The following is a 17847-nucleotide window of genomic DNA, read 5'->3' as shown; positions in this document are numbered from 1 at the left end:
AAATGGTTAAGTCAAGGAGCCCAATTTAGGAGTTGGACAGTTATAGGTTTGAGGCTTGGCCGCACCATTTTCCTGATGACAAGATGTGTAATCTCTCCAGGTGTAAGTTTTCTTACCTGTAGGATGGAGGTGAGTGTGCTTTCCTCCCTGAGCTTCTGTGGGGGTCAAAGCAGATCCTGTTTAGAAGGACCCTGGCACGTAATGGCTGGCCCTTGGTAGAGATTTAATAAGTTCATTTCCTGAGAATAAGCGGCTTCTTTATGGTTCCTTATCCCCTGGGTGACCCTCTGGCCTCTTTCCAGAGAAGGAGGGAGACAAAATCTTGTACACATTGTTTTCACTCTTCAGACTATCTATGCTGAACAGATTGGGTTGAAAGGGTAAGGAAACATAATCAATGCTATAGGTGAACCCGAGACCTTTACAATTCAGTCACTTGTCAGGAATTGACTGATCATATGAAGAAACTGTGTTTTGTTTTTCTGTAAATATTTTAGGGTACACTGTGGGAACAACAAATGTCAAGCTAAAGATCAAAAAGATAAAGAATATGAGAAAAGATGTCAAAGCAAGAACAGGACAGGTATTCCTTGCTTGGTCCCAAAAGTGAGCAGAATGTGAGCAAAGGGTGTTTTTCATCTACATAGAAATCAAGGTATTTTCATTTTGTAAGAGAGGGAACTTGCTGCTGACAGGTGGGGTGTAGCCAATCATTGGGGTTCGGAATCCTTACTTGCCTGGGTAAGTTTATTTCTTTGTCCAACCAACAGGGCCACTGATCTAGTAAGGCACACAAGAGCAGGACTGGGGGTCACTAGCTTCCTTTGAAATAATTTAAGAACCCCTGTCCAAAGTTGATGTGCCTTGGGAAGCTTCTGTTTACGGCCATTAAAGGTTTATTCCTTGGGATTAATAAGCAACTCATTTAAAAGTAAATATCCTGGAAGAATAAAGAGACTGCATGGAGTCATCACTCACTCGCATTTTCCTTAATGAGATTGTTACTTTCTCGACAGTAAACCATGATCAGTTGCACAGAAACTAAAGCTCCCAGGAGTTAAGTCACTTTTTGACAAGTCGTCAGTTTACTTTCCATGTACCTAGCTCAGCCAGGCCTAGGTTTACACCTACTTGTGCACTAATTCAAATGGGTTAGCCCCATCTGAATTAATAACTCTACCACCTGAAGGCATAGCAGAATTGACATAAGGAAAGAAATTGTTCTGAAAAGCCTGGATGTGAGGACACAGAGGAATGAATTATCCAAACAGGGTGGCAAACTGTCACTGTCACACCCTCCATGTGTCATCATTGTGGCCCCTAGAGTCAGGCCCCACCTTCCAATGGGAGCATCTCCAGAGCAAGAGCTCAGTAACACTTTCTTTTTTTTTTTTTCTAGGTCTGTGAAATATGCCATTGGTATTTTAATGGGGAATGCATTGAATCTATAGATTGCTTTAGGTAATATGGACATTTTAATAACCTGGAGAGCATTATGCTAAGTGAAATAAGTCAGCCAGAGACAGATAAATTTCACATGATCTCCCTCATTTGTGGAATATAATGAACAACATAAACTAATGAAGAAAAACAGATACAAAGACAGAGAAGCATCGATCAGATCCCCAAACCTCAGCGGGAAGGCAGGGGAGGGTGGAAGGAAGGGGGAGAGATCAGCCAAAGGACTTATATGCATGCACATAAGCCCAACCAATGGACACAGACACTAGGGGGGTGAGGGCATGAGCTGGGGGCTGTAGGAGGTAATGGAGGAATAACGACACATGTAATACCTTAATAAAGAAAAAAATAAAAATTAACGTTAAAAAATAACTAAAAGTTAATGGCAACTCAGCAACCCTCTGATTACATTATAGGCTTTCCTCTGAACTGGTTGCAGCTCCCATCTCATGACTTTCAGGCATACTATTCATACTTTAAAAGTCACATGTATTTTGGTAAACCAAACCTATCTTCAAAGCAGCTAGTGAGCAATATTATCCCCAGTGTAAGATTTATATTATCATTGAAGGACTTTAGAGCAAAGAAGTTTAAGAAAAATTGCTAAAATACATGAGTATAGAAATCAATCTTTACAAATGTCAAGATCTCTTCCATCCAAATTCCCTTCAAAAAGTATGTTATATAATGGAAAAAAAAAAAAAACAAGAGAAGGAACATAATTTTTACTTTTATCTTAGAAAATTGTGAAATATTGCTGGGGTCCAGCCTAGCAGGTCCAGGGGTTCCCCAAGGTGTGGACAGAGTCAGTGAAGAAGGAATGACATGTAGGCAGCATTCAGTCGATCAGCATGATTGGGTTCTCTCGCCTGGTTCTATCCAGGATCTCCAGCCAAGTTCTGTCCAGGTTCTCCAGCCAGGTTCGGTCGCCAGGTTCTGTCCAGGTTCTGTTGCCATGTTCTCTCGCTAGGTTTTCCAGCCAGGTTCTGTCCAGGTTCTCCTGCCATGTTCTGTCTAGGTTCTCCAGCCAATTTCTATAGCTAGGTTCTGTTGCTAGGTTCTCCAGCCAGGTTCTTCAGATTCTCCAGCCAGGTTCAGTCGCCAGATTCTATAGCCAGGTTCTTCAGCCAGGTTCTGTCTAGGTTCTTTTGCCATGTTCTCTCGCTAGGTTCTGTCTCTAGGTTCTGTGTAGTAACACTTTCTTGATAATAAAAATAACCACCACTTTATCCAGCATGTACTTTGTACCTGGCACTGCACAACACATACATCATCTCTAATCCTCACATCAACCCCATTTACAAATGAAGAAATGAAGTTTCCAGGAGTTAAATTATTTTTTTTAAATATATTTTATCGATTTTTTTACAGAGAGGAAGGGAGAAGGATAGTAGGTTAGAAACATCGATGAGAGAGAAACATCGATCAGCTGCTTCCTGCACGCCTCCTACTGGGGATGTGCCCGCAACCAAGGTACATGCCCTTGACCAGAATCAAACCTGGGACCCTTCAGTCTGCAGGCCAAGGCTCTATCCATTGAGCCAAACCGGTTAGGGCTAAATTATTTTTTGAAAGTAAGGCAGAATCAGGGTTCAAATGCAGATCTGGCTTCTTCTAAAAGCCAATATCATATTCGTTGATAAGAATTGAATATAGAGGAGAGTGGGAGATGGGAGTTGCCTTCTCATGCACTGATAGTAAGGATTTCAAGGTAAGAATAAGTCACCCAGGGTGTGCCAGGGTTCCTTGCAGGGCCTTTGCACCAGGCATCAGTGGAGAACGCTTGAGTGACCCAGGCCCCTCTCAGTAGGAACAGGCAGCAGCAGAAGCCATGCTGCCTACCAGAGAAGCCTCTGGGCCTGAGCCTGCCCCTGTCACTTGCTAGCCCCTGGATCCTGAGCAAGAGCTGCAGTCTCAGTTTTCTCATTCAAATGGTGATAAGCAGAGTACCGACTCCTAGAACAGTAATCAAGGTTACAAATGAGATCATTGCACACAATGGCAGGTGCCTAATAAGGAAGAAAGATAATAATTTCCTACTCATTTCTATCACCTCAGGCTCCAATTTGGTGATTGAGAATAATTTACTTTTTTTTTCAGTCACTTGGTTATAAAAGGTCAATGTGCTCACCTCAGCCCTTCCTCCTTTCCCCCATCTCCTGGTCCCTGACCACTACACACCCAGCCTGAGTCCTTGGGCATACTGTGATTCCCTCAGAGCCCCTTAAAATAAACTTATAGTAGAAAGACACACACCCCATCTGAATGCTGCATAAAGTGACGACTTTCATGGGATCCACTCCAGCCCATCCTGAGCTCCCCCTCATTTGTTCCTCTTATAGAGACATTATCAGCAGTGGGGAAGCAAGGCCAGGCTTCACCTCATGCCGAGTTGTGTTGCTGTAACTGGGTGTTATTTCCTTCAGTTCTTTTCATCACACAAGATACTTGTCTCATTGTAGAGGCATATACATAGCCCTCCTCCAGGCTGAATAGACTGTCAGATCCCAACCAAGTTTAGTCTTGTACTTTTATTTAGAAACTGAAGGCTCAGTGCATGAAATTCTTTCATAGTGGTGGTGCGGGGGGGAGGTCCTTCAGCCCAGCCTGCACCTTCTCGCAAGCCAGAACATACCTCTCACAATCTGGGACTGCTGGCTCCTAACCACTTGCCTGCCTGCCTTATCACCCCTAACTGCATGTCCCTAACTGCTCACCTGCCTGCCTGATGCCCCTAACTGCTTGCCTGCCTGCCTGATCACCCCTAACCACCTCTGCCGCCACAGCTTCCTCCAGAAGGACATCCGGAATGACATCCGGAAGGTCGTTTGGCTGTCCAGTCTAATTAGCATTTATGCTTTTATTATTATAGATAGCAGATAGAGCTGCTTAGTGCTCATCTGTTCTTTTTCTTTTCTAGAAAACCAACAGGTATGCTGAAAAGCCACATGGCTCCAGTGATCTACATCCAAGCATCTGCTGAGGACAACAAAACGTTCACCATGTCTACTGACCACACCACTAAGGTCTTTGCTCTTTTACATTTGGACACTTTATTCTGTGGTTTTTCAGACAGAGGTGTTCCTTTCATGTCCTTTCACCCTCTCTGCAGCGTCAGGGGCTTCTGCTCAGCAGATGCTAAAATGGTGTTTACATTTGTGAGCTTATTTGGAAAGGGAGGACATGTGGATAGTTGACAGGTCGCCTCTTAGAGAATCTGGTGTACTATGTTGGGACAAATAAACCTTACAGGCTTTAGCCCACTGCTTGCATACTGTCCAGAGGTTCCATGTGAGAGTGTGTGCTGAGGAGGGAGAAGGGAGCAGGAGACAGATCGGGGACATAAGGGAGGCAGCAGCCCTTGTCACTAGCATTTATCATCTCATTTTGTGATTCACATAAGATAAATGGTCCCTTTCTGAAATGTTGTCCATAAGGCGTAGGATCTAAACATCTCCTACCCTGGTGGAGTGTAGCAATATCATGATCTTCATTTTTGCCTAACACCTCTCTTTGCAACCAAGGTCCTTTCCTCCTTTAAAATTTGGTTAGCCTGTGACCTTCATAACAATTTTTTGTATAAAAAGAGATTTCTCACTGATTTGTTTCATTCATCATCTCAGAGCTTTTCCAATAAATATGACAAGTTTTCACAATTCATCCACCTTCTTTCCCAGGATGTCACGGGGCCAGAGGGTAAGAGTGAAAAGCAGTTTGAACCAAAGATGCTGGAACCTCAGAGGGAGGTGAGTATCACTGTTTTGTATCAGCTCACTTATGTAATAAATGATTGATAGAAGTGATGTATATACCCTCAAAATTCATACATTAAAGTCCTAACTCCAGTACCTTAGAATGTGACCATATTTGGAGAAAGGGTCTTAAAAGAAGTAATTAGAGGTCATATTGGTGGGCCCTAATCCAGTATGATTTGTGTCTTATAAGAGAAGGAGGTCAGGACACACAGACTAAGGACATGTGAGGGCATAGCAAGAAAGCAGTCATCAGGACTCCAAGAAACTAAATCTATCCACATCTTGATTTTGGACTTCAATCCTCTACCTTCCACCATATACAAAACTTCACTCAAAAGGGATTATAGACCTAAATGTTAGAAGAGCTACAACTATAAAACTTTTTAGGAGAAATCATAGGAGTAAATCTTCATGACCTTGGGTTAGGCAATGTGTTCTTAAATATGTCATCAAAAGCATAAGACACAAAAGAAAAATAAAGTTGGACTTCATAAAGAGTAAAAACTTGTGCTTGAAAGGACACCATAATAAAAGTGACTAGACAACCTTCAGAATGGGAGAAAATCCAGGATGGGGCAAAAGTAGGTTTACAGTTGTGAGTATGTAAAGCACAGAGTTCATTATTATTATTAATTATTATATTACTTTCCATATAAATAACTGTAAGTCTATAATTTTCCCTTTATCTATAAACTGTTTTTCTGTAAAGGAATTTGTATCTAGAATATAAATAACTCTTAATGCTCAGCAATTAAAGTGAAAATAGCCCAACTTTTTAAATGGGCAAAGGGCTTGAATACAAATTTCTTCAAAGAAAATATTTAACTGGCCAATAAACATATGGCAAGATGATCAACATCATTAGTCATTCGGAAAACGCTAACCAAAACCACAATGAGAAACCACTTCATACCCATTAGAATGGCTGAAATCAAAAGATAGATGATAACAAGCGTTGTAAGGATGTGACTCAGTACTTCTGGTGGAAATGTAAAATGATGCAGCCACATTGGAAAACAATGGGCAGCTCCTCAAATGTTAATCAAAGAGTTACCATATAACCCAGCACTTCCACTTCTAGGTTATACCCAAGAAAAATAAAAGCATGTTCACACAAACACTTGCATATGAAAATTCATAACAGCATTATTCATAATAGACCAAAAGTGGAAATAAACCAAATTATCCATGAATTGATAAATGGATAAACAAAACATGGTATATTCATTCAATAAATATTATTCAGTAATAGAAAAGAACTGAAATGCTAATATATTTACAACAAGAATCAACCTTGAAAGCCTTATATCAAGTGAAAGCCAGTCACAAAAGACCATATACTGTATGATTGCATTTATATGAAATGTCCAGAATAAGCAAATCCACATGGGGTGAGGGGGAAGCACAAGGTACCCGGGTTGGCTCAGTGGATAGAGCATCTGCCTGTGGACTGAAGGTTCCTGGATTCAATTCTGGTCAAGGGCACGTACCTGGGTTGAAGGCTCCTCCCCGGCCTGGGCAGGGCTCTGGTCAGGGCATGTGCAGGAGGCAGCCAATTGATGTGTTTCTCTCACATCGCTATTTCTCTGTCTTTTCCTCTCTCTTCCACTCTCTCTAAAAATCAATGGAAAAATATCCTCAGATGAGGATTTTAAAAAAAAGTTGCTAAGGGAGTGGTGTGAGGTGAGACTAGGGATTGGTGCTCATGGGTATGGGGTTTCTTTATGGAATAATGAAAATGTTTTGAAATTGGTGGTGAAGGATGTACAACTCTGGGAATGTGTTTTTAAAAAACCCACTGAATTGTATACCTTAAAATGCAAATCTTGTGGTATGTAAACTGTATCTCAATAAAGCTGTTATTTTTTAAGATGAGGGAGGGAGGGACAGAGGAGTCAAGAATGACACCAAGGTTTTGCACCTGAGCGAAAAACTGAGACAGGAAAGAGAGTGGGTGTGAGGAGTTGAGAGTGGATGTGCTGGATGGAGTCATTCTGAGTCGAGGGGAGACATTTAGGGTTGGAGATAAAAATCTGATAGTCATTAGCATTTATATGGAATTATAAACCCTGGAGTAGATGAGATCTCAAAAGGAGTGAGAGTGGGCAAATGAGAGAAAAGTCCCAGGGACTAAGCTGGGTGCTGTGATGTGCTAGGATTTTTCTGGGTGGGAGCCAGCACAGTCCTCTATAGTGAGTTTGTAGTCCATCCATGGCAGTGATGGGGATATCTATATATTTAAAAGGCTAATATGCTAAGTGTCCATCCAACTGGTGGGGGCAGATGGTCAACGCAAGAGCTGCAGTGACACGCACTGGCCATTTACAGAGAAATGGCACTGTGGACCTGGTGCCCACAAAGCAACACTTGGCTTCCCCCAAGTGGGACACAGGTCCTGTCACCACCCCAGAGTGATAGCCCACCAAATCACAGCCAATGTTGCCAAGACACCATGGTGCAAAATGCAGCCCACAGCCCAGCCCAGCCCTCAAATGCTGGCTGTGGGCATCAGGTAATGACGTCACCTAGCAACACCTGGCTTTCTCTCCCTAGCGACTAGCCTCCTGGGAGTTTCTTCAGCCCAGGAACACAACTTGGTTTATAGCCAGGTGCAAACATTTTACACTTTAACCAAATGTCTGTGAAGCATTTGGGCTGGAAAAAGTTGAGTTAAATCAGAAAGCAGGTCTAATTAAGCAAGCTTATTCTATATCAATAAAAGGCTAAGTTGACTCGCACATATGCGATACATATGAAGTTCTCGCTGGCACCAATCACGTGTGTTTCCATCTGTCATTGTCAATTGTGAATTTAGTTGACATTTCTATTATAGAGAAAGGGCGAATAGACATACTAAAATTTTTTTTCTCATTAATTTCTTTTCAATGTGCACGAATTCATGCACTACTTTCATATAAAAGGGGATGTAGGGTTTTTTTGTCAGTCCCCTCAGCCTCTGCTGCAACCCCCCTTCCAGTGTTCCAGCACCACTTGGGCTGGCGGTCTCCACGGGAGGGAGCAAGGCGATGGGTGGCTGGACAGGCAGCCGACGGGGGCAGCCGGTGATCCTGTGTGCTGGGCGGCAGCTCCATGGGGTCAGCATTAGGTGTCAGGTGCTCCGAGGCATTCCCAGTGCTGCACCAAGAGGACCTGTCTCCTGTGGACTGGGAGTTTCTGGAGAGCCGTGTTGGTGAACAGCTGGCAGTAATTTCCTTTGTGTTGCATTTCTTTTCATAACATCCAGAAACCATGAACATAAACAACGTTAGTAATGAAGAGTTTGACTGCCATTTTCTCAATGAGGGCTTTACTGCCAAGGACATTCTGGATCAAAAAATTAATGAAGTCTCTTCTTCCAATGATAAGGATGCCTTCTATGTTGCAGACCTGGAAAACATTCTAAAGAAACATCTGAGATGGTTAAAAGCTCTTCCTCAGGTCACCCCTTTTTATGCAGTCAAATGCAATGACAGTAGAACCATAGTGAAGACCCTAAATGCCATTGGGACGGGATTTGACTGTGCCAGCAAGACTGAAATATAATTGGTGCAGAGTCTTGGGGTGCTCCAGAGAGGATCACCTATGCAAACCCTTGTAAACAAGTATCTCAGATTAAGTATGCTGCCAATAACAGAGTCCAGATGATGACTTTCGATAGCGAAGTTGAGCTGATGAAAGTTGCCAGGGTACATCCAAAGGCAAAAGCTGGTTTTGTGGATTGCCACTGATGACTCCAAAGCGGTCTGTCCTCTCAGTGTCAAATTTGGTGCCACAATCAAGACCAGCAGGCTTCTCTTGGAATGGTCCAAGGAGCTAAACATTGATGTCATCAGTGTCAGCTTCCACATGGGCAGTGGCTGACCTGACGCTGAGACCTTTGTGCAGGCCATCTCTGATGCCCGCTGTGTCTTTGACATGGTGGCTGAGATTGGATTCAACATGTACCTTCTGGATATTGGTGGTGGCTTTCCTGGATCTGAGGATGCGAAGCTTAAATTTGAGGTCACCAGTGTAATCAACCCAGCCCTGGACAAGTGTTTTACATCAGACTCAGGAACGACACTCATAGCTGAGCCAGGCAGATACTATGTTGCATCAGCTTTCACACTTGCAGTTAATATCTTTGCCAAAAAAAAACTGGAACTGGTCTTAAAGGAACAAACAGGCTCTGATAATGAAGACGAGTCAAGAGAGAAGACCTTTATGTATTTCGTGAATGATGGAGTATATGGATCATTTAATGGAATACTCTATGATCATGCGCACGTGAAATCCTTTCTGTAGAAAGGCCCAAACCAGATGAGAAGTATTATTCATCCAGCATCTGGGGCGGCTCATCCAGCTGTGACGGCCTCCATCGCAGCGTTGAGCGCTGCGGCTTGCCCGATATGCATGTGAGGGACTGGATGCTCTTGGAAAATATGGGAGCTTACACCCTGGCTGCTGCTACTACTTTCAATGGGTTCCAGAGGCCGAGGATCTACTATGTGATGTCAGGGCCGACATGGCAACTGATGCAGCAAGTCCAGAACCACGACTTCCCTTCGGATGCGAAGGAGGACGCCGGTGCCCTGCCTGTGTCCTGCGCCTGGGAGAGCAGATGGAGCGCCCCCCAGCAGCCTGCGCATCAGCCTAGGGTAAACATGTAGACGCCATTCCTGTGGCTGTTATGTAGTGTAGCTTGACTTAAGAGATTTGGGAGGACCATTTGACTTAATTATTGCTAGTTTGGAATATCTTTGTAAGTGGGGTTGGCACAGATGGAATAAGATGGAAAGCCTAAGTGACAGGGCACACTTATGTGTTCCTGAGGAAACTATTTGAATATTTATTTTATATGGATTTTTATTCAATTCTCAAACAGGCTACTGCAGAGCGCCCCTCAGCTGCCAGGCAAGCATTTGTAGCTTGTGCGTTAGCAGAACCGGCCCAAGGCTTAGTGTTGTGACCTGTTTTAACAATAAAGTACCTTGGAAATTAAAAAAATAATAATAAAAATAAAATAAAAGTGGATGTTGAGTTCACAGTGATACAACTAGGACCCAAACTCAATACAGCCCTCCAAACAAATGTGTTAAAAATGGTACGATTTAGTCCTAACCGGTTTGGCTCAGTGGATAGAGCGTCGACCTTCGGACTGAAGGGTCCCAGGTTCAATTCTGGCCAAGTGCATATACCTTGGTTTCGGGCACATCCTCAGTAGTGGGTGTTCAGGAGGCAGCTGATCAATGTTTCTAACTCTCTATTCCTCTCCTCTGTAAAAAACATCAATAAAATATATTTTTTAAAAACGGTAAGATTTGTAGACTTTAATTTGTACTTATTTTGAAAGTCAAAAGCATCCTCTCAAACTGCACAGTTGGAGACTTCATAATTTTAATGAGCATTTTTTAAAAACTTGCTGCCATCAAATAATCATAATTCTGTATGAGGACATGTCTTCTATTTTCTCTTCCTGGTCTTCTCTACCAGGTATTTTTTTCCAATCTAAACTCATGATTACAAGATTAGCATCTTGCCTATGATGATTCAGGCATATTGAATTCCTTCCCAAATTGTGTTTAAAATATATTGAAATCTTGTCTTGGAAATATGGTATGTAATTTATTTCATAAGATATTATTGCTATAAAATAAAAATGAATCAACTAGGAACCAAAGAGCTAAATTTTTAGCATGCCTGATCAGATTGTCTCCATTCTTTGAACTGATTTTTCAGCCCAAATATTTCACTTCTGCAAATCATGGGGACATACTGAATACTTCAGGAGTCTGCTGGTGTCTTGCATTCTCTAAATGAGAGTAAGCTCTGGATGCAGATTTCTATTTTCAGAAATTTGCTGTGAATTTAATGGATTTAGCAATGGTACTGCTGTACCAGCACTCCCTGCCTCTCCTTCTCTGTTACTTGGTGCCCCTGGACTCACCAGCTCCTGCACAAAGACTTTCTCCTCCCAATTAGCAGATACTCTAGATGTCCACAGCCTTGAACTCACATCTCAAGTCCAGTTTTACTACCAGCTCCAGCCAGAAAATCCTAGGTGGACCAGACTTGGGTCCCCATGTCTACCACTTACAGTCAGGACAGACAGCAGGTAAGTTGGCAATGCTTGATTTGTCACAGCTATTTTTATTTAGGGGGTTTAATGTCAACATGCCAAGTCACCTCAATGTCATAGGAAGAGCTCCTCCCCATCTTTTCCCTTCACGGACCTTGCCGGGGGCCCTCTGTAGCATCCCACCAGAGGTCACTCTTCCCTGGCTCCAGAATCTCCTCTACCCTCCTCTCTTCAAAACTCTCTTTCTCACTGTGGCTGGTGTTTCTCAGTGATTAGAGCATCTGCTCACATACCAAAGGGTCCCGGGTTAGATTCCCAAACAAGGGCAGGAACCTGGGTTGCAGGTTTGATCCCCAGCCCCAATTGGGGTGTATGCAGCAACCAATCAATCAATGTGTATCTCTCTCTTTCTCTCTCTCTCTCTCTCTCTCTCTCTCTCTCTCTCTCCCCCCCCCCCCCTACTCTCTCTGTGTGTGTGTGTGTCAATAACATTAACTCATAATGTGAGAAAAATGGGTTACTCATCTGTGAAATGGTCATGGTATATGTGACTGATAATACAATGTGAACAATGAGGTACCATCTGTGGGAGGCTGTTCCTTAATGAGCAGCCCTCAGAGTCACCTTTTCCAGGATTATCTCTACTGTCACCCCTATGGCTACTTCCCTGGATGCATTGCTCCCATTTTATGCCCCAAAGCCCAGATGAAAAGGTAGGCTGGATCTTTCAAAATGAGTGTGCTAACTACAGGGGAGATCTAAAGAAAAATAAAGAAACCATAAATATATCAAATAAAAGTCTGGCTTTAAGAAGTAATGGCTTCAAATCTCATGATAACTGATTTGCTTCCTGGAGTCTTAACTGACGGGAAAGAAGCCCCATGCAAGCACATCCCACCTACTTTAATCCTTAGATTCTCCTGTGCAGCTCTGGAGGGAAATGGGCCCGAGACTGAGCCCTGGATTAGCTACTGACTAGCTCTGTTAACTCAGGTGAGTCACTTAACTGCACGGGAACCCAAGGATGATGCCTATCCCCCAAAGCTGATTTAAGAGGGTGTTAGTTTGCTATGCTGCTGCAACAAAATACCACAAACGGGGGGCTTAAACAACAGACATTTATTGTCTCACAATTCTGTAGACTGTGAGTCCAAAATCAAGGTGTTGGCAGGGTTGGTTCCTTCTGGAAGGTTTAGTCCAGACTGCTCTCCTAGCTTTTGATGGTTTCTGGCATTCTTTGGCATTCCGTGGCTTATAGAAGCATCACCCCTGCCCCCGTCTGCCTTAATTTTCATGTGACAATCTCCCTCTGTGCCTGTTAATCTCTACATTTCCCCTTTTTATGAAGACATCAGTCATGTTGGATTAAGGGCCCACCCTACTCCAGGGTGATGTCATCTTAACTAATTACATTTGCAACAGCTCCATTTCCATATAAGACCCCACATTCTGAAGTACTGGGAGTTATTCAACATAGAAATCTGGGGAGGGAGACATAATTCAACCCATAACAAAAATAAATAAAACAGGGTATATGACACATTTAACACAATGATTAACACAATGCCTGGTGCATGTTAGCTCACTAAATGGCAGCTGCCTTTGTGATGAAAATGACCTTTCCAATTTTACTGTGACCCATCTGCTCCACCTAGAAATGTAGCCATTCCTCACAGATATCATCAGATCATAGTACCTCAAGATAAAACCAGAGTCATGGCATGATCTATGTACTCATCATAATATTAACAATAACATCATCATTCTAATAATACTATACCATTAGACTATGTTCTAGCCACTATCCTAAGCATTCTATTTTTATTAATTTGTTAATTCCTTAAAACAACTCTATAAGGTAAGTACTGTTATCATTGTCCCCATTTTACAGATGAGTAAACTGAGGGAAAGCTAGTGTTGTAATTAGCCTGAGGCTAGCCAGTCATTAGTGATAGAGCTGGGCTTCCAATCAAGGCAGGAGTTCTGGACCTCCATGACTTTGGCCAATAGCCACAGTAAGTTTGTTCCCTTGTCCTCCAAATGTCTTCCCAGTGGCCATTTTTGAGGCCCTGTGTTAAGAAATGGGAACAAATCTGGTGGACAGAGGTAGCTCCATGCCACAAGTCAGACCCATAGTGCGAGCCTCTGCTGTGACATCTCCTCGTGGGGGCTTGGCTGCAGGTGTCCCCGTCCTCATGCAGGGTCAGCATGGCAGAGGTGTTCAGGAAAACGGGCCCCACTTCCTGCTTCCTTTACAAAAATCAACAATGGAACCCCTTCGGTGAGGTGGGAGTGGCAGACTTTGGTCAAGCTGAACCAGACCTCCAGGGCAGAAACAGAAAAAAACACAGAAACACAGAAAGACAGGCTGTTCAAGACCTCCTTTTACTCTTCCCTGCTTCCTCCTCAGATCTGGAATCTGGAGACTGACCGCTGCTTGTCTTCTGCTTCCTCCAAAGCCAGCAGTGGCTGCTTGCCTCCCTGCCCCGTCCCAAAGCCCTGTGTGTGGCCACAGACACCCTTGCACTTCTGCACCTGAGACTGAAGTCCCCTCCTGGTCCCAGAAGGTCAGCTCTCTAGGGGCACTGCTGAGCCCAGTGCTGCTGCTTCCTACCTTGCACCTAATGTGCCCCGTGAAGGTCTCTGTGCGAGCTCCCAGGCTGAATGCCGTGTTCCTAGCTTGCACTATGTACTTGGTGAGCCCTTTTAACGTGTCCCATGAATTACTCCAGCAACACCTTCCTACATTGTCCCAAAGTCTGAAATCTGCCCCGTAAGCTGTATTCTAGAGTGAACAGCCCGAGGAGCCCAGGGCTGCTGACTCAGACCCAATTTGCAGTCCCATAGACTCAGCAGTGCCACACATCTGAGACTCTGTCTCTAAAGTGGGACAGCCTTTCAGAGACAGCAAACACCCAGGTGATTAGATGTGTCCTTATGGAGAGTCCCCTCACCGGCCTCTCCCACCCAGGGCCTCAGTGTCAGAGAGCTGGAATGCCTTCAAGACCTAAGTCTGCCACCTTGGGTTCCTTTGCCACATTGCTGTTGCCTCTTCAGCAAGAAAGATAGGTGCCTTACCCACTTTAGCTTTTCCCACTCAGAGAAGTCACCAAGACCCTGCTCTCTCATCATTGAACGACCACTCCAGGTGCCTGTCTGTCCTAACTGGGCTGATACTGTCTGGTCTTACTGAGTCTCCCAGGTACCAGAAGCCATCTAGTCCAACTCTGAAGTTTTACAGATGAGCAAGCAGAGGCTTAGAGAAGGGAACGAATTACCCAAGGTCCCTCAGAGACTTAGGAGCAGAGCTGGGAGCAGTTTTCCTGTCTTGGGATGTGTGATCCCCTGCCTTCTCCCTCCACCATGCTGCTCCCACCAAAAGGGCAAAAAAGGCCTGAAACTTTATAGGGGGAGCTTCATACTTTAATAAAATAAGTCACTAGAAGGCACCTTGGCTACCCTGCCTTCTCCAGGGCCTGAAGAACGGGCATTTCTCAGATGGTTCCGAGGCACCTATAGGCAGTTAATAGAACTGGCTTTGCCTCCTTGGGCCCAGTGGCCTTAGGGGAAGTCACAGCCTTCCTTCAGACTTGCCCACCTGGCAACCCTGGCAGGGAGGCCACCTGTGTTTTAAAAACTTTCTCTTTGGGCTGGTACTCCCAGACTCTACTTCCACGTACTGAAGCCAGGGACCATCATGAGAAAGTTCTAATCGTCCTTCTGCCAATTCTGTTCTTTTTTAAAATTAAATTTATTGGTGTAGCATTGTTTAAAACATGATATGAATTTCAGGTGTATAACTTTATAATATGGTGTATACCGAGTGTGCAAAAAGTGAGTTTACAATTATTTATATGGGAAATATTATAATAATAAATAAAAGTGTCTGGCATTAGGGTGGGTGCTAGAGGGGATCGTTTCTCCAAGACAGAAATACTGGCATAGGCCATTATTTCTTTTTTGAGCTCTCCCCACACAGAGCTGGCAGGCAGGCACCCTATCTGAGTCTCCATCAACCTATCACTCTTTGCCCTCCCCTGGTGATTCCCTGAGACTTCACCCACCAACTTGTGGGCCCACAGTTTGCAATGGCTTTTCCTTCCAAATGGCCTGTCGTGGCTTATGCTTCAGACTTTCCTAAAATCTCATAAACAAGTAGGATCTGGCATCCATGTGCTCTGTATCTCTCACTAAGTGGCCCCAGGCCTGACATTAATGGCAGCGGAACTTGGTTCTCAGTGTGGCCTCTCCTGGGCACCTCCAATCCCAGCACAAGTAACAGCCACCTACAGATCACATTGTAGCTCATGCTGGTGGCCCCATGCAAAACACAGACAGTGGCTAATCTTGGCCTATACCTTCTGGGAGGCCTCAGAACCAGTGCACCTGGAAGACAACTTCAGACCACATCAAAGCACCACCCAGCCACCTCCACAAGCAACACACTCAAGGAGAAGACCGAGCTGGACCCTTGCACAGCTGATCCTCCATAGTTGCAGGCAGTTCTCCCAGCTGATTGGCCTGAGGGAAGATAGGTGCCTTACCCACTTGATGTGCCCACAGCAATCAATGCTCAACTACAACAGGTGTACACAGTCCACACAGAAGGGGGGTGCACCTGAAGTGCCCAGCTCAGGTGAATAAGGAGGCTGTACCACTGGACCCTATTAGATGTCTACTATATTAGGCCACTCTACCAAGCCCAGGAGACATAGCAGTTATACCTAACACATAGAAATAAACACAGAGAGGCAGCCAAAATGAAAAGACAAAGGAACATGTCCCAGATAAAAGAAGAAAACAAAATTCCAGGAAAAGAACTAAACAAAATTCCAGGAAAAGAACTAAACAAAATGGATACAAGTAATTTACCAGATGCAGAGTTCAAAGCACTGATTATAAGGATTCTCAACGAACTTAGGGGTAGAGTAGATGAACTGACTGAGAACTTCAACAAAGAGATAAGAAACATAAAAATAGAGATAGAAAACATAAAAAAGAACCTGTCAGAAATGAAGGACACACTAACTGAAATGAAGAATAATTTATAGGGAATCAACAATAGAGTAGATGAAGCTGAGAATCAAAACAGTGATTTGGAGTATAAGGAAGCAAAAAACACCAAATCAGAACAGCAAAAAGAAAAATAACCCAAAAATATGAAGATAGTGTAAGCAGCCTCTGGGACAACTTCAAGCATACCAACATTTGCATCATGAGTGTGCTGGAAGGAGAAGAGAGAGAACAAGAAATTGAAAACCTATTTGAAAAAGTAATGACAGAAAACTTCCCTAACCCGGTGAAGGAAGTAGACATATAAGTCCAGGAAGCACAGAAAGTCCTGGTCATAATGAACCCATCTCCTGCACAGCAACTCTTCCACTGTAGTCACAGCTGACCCACACAGCTGATTGGCCTGGAAGGTCAATCCCTCCCAGTGATGCCAACAGCAATCAAGGCTCAACTGCAACAGGACAGTGCACACAGCCCACACAAGGGCGTACCTAGAGGGCCCAACTCAGGTGCCTGGCAAGGCTGAGCCACTGGACCCTACAAGACACCTACTACACAAGGCCACTTTACCAATTCCAGGAGACATAGCAGCTCTACCTAATACATAGAAACAAAAAAAAAGGAAGCAGCCAAATTGAAGAGACAAAGAAACATGCTGCAAATGAAAGAACAAAAAATCTCCAGAAAAGGAACTAAGTAAGATGGAAGCAAGCAACAGAATTCAAAACAGTGGTTATAATGATGCTCAAGGAACTTAATGAGAACTTAAGGAACTTAGTGACAACTTCAAGGAACTTAGTGAGAATATCAACAGCATAAAAAAGGACCAATCAGAAATGAAGGATATATCACCTGAAATGAAGAAAAGTTTACACAGACAATAGGGTGGTGAAGACCTGGGGTGGAGTGGGATCCAGGTGGAGGGGTGCAAGGTGCCAAAAAGAGAGTCATCTGTAATACTCTCAACAATAAAGATTTAAAAAAAGAAAAAAGAAGCATTTACCATCCAAATTTACCAGAATCACCCAACTCCAAGGAAGCTAGCCTTACCAGTATCTCAGCCCCCTGCACATTCCTGCCTCAAAAACACCCAATCAGAACAACAAAAAGAAAAAATAAGCCCCAAATATGAAGGTAGTGTAAGCAGCCTCTGGGACAACTTCAAGTGTACCAACATTCACATCATGGGCATGCCAACGGAGAAGAGAGAGAACAATAAATTGAAAACCTATTTGAAAAAATAATGACAGAAAACTTCCATTACCTGGTGAAAGTAATAGACATACAAATTCAGGAAGCACAGAGAGTCCCAAATAAGATGAACCCAAGAGACCCACACCAAAACACATTTAAAATGCCAAATATTAAAGACAAAGAGAAAATTTAAAAGCAGCAAGAGAAGAGGATTTAGTTACCTATAAGGGACTGTCAGCTGATTTCTCAACAGAAACTATGCAGGCCAGAAGGGAGTGGCAAGAAATATTCAAAGTGATGAATAGCAAGGACCTACAACCAAGATTACTCTACCCAGCAAAGCTATCATTTAGAATTGAAGGTCAG

General features: G+C 43.6%; 1 pseudogene; it reads left to right on the top strand.

Moving 5' to 3' along the window:
* Positions 1-8457: 8457 nt before the first annotated feature.
* Positions 8458-9852, top strand: LOC102769022 (annotated as a pseudogene).
* The last annotated feature ends 7995 nt before the right edge of the window (positions 9853-17847 follow it).

This window comes from Myotis davidii, unplaced genomic scaffold, assembly GCF_000327345.1.
Source record: "Myotis davidii unplaced genomic scaffold, ASM32734v1 scaffold119, whole genome shotgun sequence".
Lineage (NCBI taxonomy): Eukaryota > Metazoa > Chordata > Mammalia > Chiroptera > Vespertilionidae > Myotis > Myotis davidii.
This window is presented reverse-complemented; position numbering and strand designations above follow the sequence as displayed.